The sequence below is a fragment of the Cryptomeria japonica genome, chromosome 10 (assembly GCF_030272615.1).
Source record: "Cryptomeria japonica chromosome 10, Sugi_1.0, whole genome shotgun sequence".
Classification (NCBI taxonomy): domain Eukaryota; kingdom Viridiplantae; phylum Streptophyta; class Pinopsida; order Cupressales; family Cupressaceae; genus Cryptomeria; species Cryptomeria japonica.
Window position 1 is genome coordinate 639,162,249 of NC_081414.1, and position 2,709 is coordinate 639,164,957.

Sequence of the window (2,709 nt, forward strand, 5' to 3'; positions counted from 1 at the left end):
CTTCCTCCACCACATCTAGATCCTTGTGGGGCTGCTCACTCTTCCTCTTCTCACATCTAGCATTAAACTGATTAATATTATGCTTCCACACAAATTGCATGAAAGCTCTCAATGTGATAAAGTTGCTATCAGCCAAGAAATCCTCACTGGCTTGTTTAATATCAGGATCAAGCTTCTGGTCTTTGAACTCATTGGTGGTTATGCTCATCTCAGCATTAAGGGGCTCTTCCGACATTCCCTCTTCTACTTCATCATAGGCGTAGGCTATCTCCCCAAGACTGCCTAATTGTAACAGTTGCTCAGCTACTGCCTGTTCATCTCCTATATGAATAGAGGATTGAGATGGGGAATACAAGGGCTCATCAAATTGCACTTCCTTTCTCACCCTTTGCTTCTTTTGGGAGTCCTGAATGTCAATGACATCTTGTATTTTCCTCTTCCCTTTTGAAGTAGAAGGCTCCTCTATTATTGGCACTAGCACACTGTATTTGGACTTAGCACATAATGACTTGGAGGGATTGCTTTGGCAAATGTAGACCTAGTTAAAACTAATCTTGCCTTCTCAGAGTTATTTTTAATCATTGCCTCCCTCTTCTCTTTCAATGTCTGCATTACACCTTCAAAATAAAGAATTAAGAATTTAGCCTTTTCTTCAAAGGGGTGGAAACTGGACAAAGGGTCATAGCTGGTGTCAAATTGGTGCACAAAATCTAGGGCCTTCCTGTAGGCCACCCACTTTTCTTTCCTTAGCTCTTGCTCATCCAAATCAAACTCATTCCTGATTAAGACTTCAGGGAATTGGAATTAGTGAGGTCTGCCTCTGCATACTACCCTTTTTCTGAACATGTCGTTGAAGAAATCTTCAAGGTTGGCACACCTTGATACTGTAGTTGATAAATGGTAGGGTTGAAGGAAATCTTCAAAGCACTTCCAACACCCTTTAGTTATTACAAACTGATGTGCTATAGTTATTATAGGGAAAATGATCCCTTTACCTCTACCTGTCAGCTCTGCCTCTTGCACACTTCCAATCTGCCTGAGGACTTCTGTAATTCCTATTTTTAGTGGGACCTGACATGGCAACAAAAATGGAGTGCCTCTGAAACCATACACTCTAAAAACTATGGAAATGGGGTATAAGTACATATCACCCCAATTGTGGACAATTTTGATATCTTCAGCAAACTCCTTTGGCCTAAGGAACTCCAAAAGAGATTTAGGGACTCTTGGATTCTCTGAGCATAAAAGAGTCTTGATCTTGGATGCAAAGCACTTATCAAACCTCAAGTAGCTAGCATCTTCTCTGTCCCATGATAGAACTATGCTCCATAACTGAACTAGCATCTTCTCTCCATCCTTTTCTTTCACTAGATCCATTCCATTTGCAAAGTAATCACCACCCTTGAATAGAAACAGGTGCATGAGGAGGGAGTACCATCTAAAAGGCCTATCCACTTTTCCATTTTTTATCCCTATCAAGTCTTCATGGATGGCATCAGTAATATAGGGGGCATAATCAAATGTCACTACCAAAGAAGGATTTAAAATTTGAGCAATCATTAACATGTAATGAGTTGGCATGTTTTCTTCAGGATCCTCTCCAAAAATCTGGTAGAGTGACTTGTATAATCCCTTGGCTCTAAGTGTGAACAAATTTAAGGAGAAAGGCTCCATGGTATTAGGTCCTACAACAGTTAATTGACCTATTTTAACAAAGAATTCTTTAAGAGGCCCATTCCTAAGATGATTCCTTTGAGCATTGTAAACCTGAGCCAATGATTTAAAAATTGATGGGTTCAAAGTAATTGGAGACTTCACTGAGCCCAAATACATATCTGAACTCCTCATCATTTATTTCAAAGAGGGTTTTTCCATTTATGTCCTAACACTCTTTGTAATGGGGTCATAGTTGTGTGCAATCTGAGTTAGGAGATCCACATCCATGAACACTCCAGGGACCACCAATTTTCCTACATCCAACTCCCAAATATTGTTCATTAGGGCTGGGGAGTGTCTCATACCAAATCCGACCTTGAATAAACCCAACCCAGACAACCCTGTCTGCAGGTCTCTCAACCAATTGCCTTTGTTGTACAATCCTTCTCCTATTCTCAGGCAAGGAGCTTTTGGCACCAACTGTTTAACCTTAGCTGCCATGTTAGTTGACATGGTTAACTGTTCCATGAAATCATCATAGATTTCCCTCTCATGGTAATTAACTTTCCCTGAGAATTCCCTTTTAGGTGCCATATCAATAATACTATGCAAGTAACTTAATTACTAACCACAACAATTCTATAATAGAACAAAACCCCAATTCAAACAAACTGTCAAGTAATTGTTAAGCAAAAATACAAGAAAACATGTTCTTGGCTTGAAGAAATCTACTCTGCACCCGCTTTTTCACAATAGCTCTTCGAAATGATGCCTACATTCAATTGATGTGAGACCATATATAGTAATCGGGCTCTTAACTGTGACATTGATACCGCATGCTTCAGCCATCCCTTCAGAATTGAATTCATGGAAGAATTAGAAAATTTGGCTCCAATGGGTCATAACATGTTTGTGTATTTTCTTTTCTCTCTTTTGCCATTTCGCAAAGCATAACACCCTTGCATGTTCATCTAGCGAAGTCATGCCAACCGCTAGATCAAATAAAACTTGCACTGCCTTTAACTTTTTACCTTTCCTCATCCGACAAAGGGC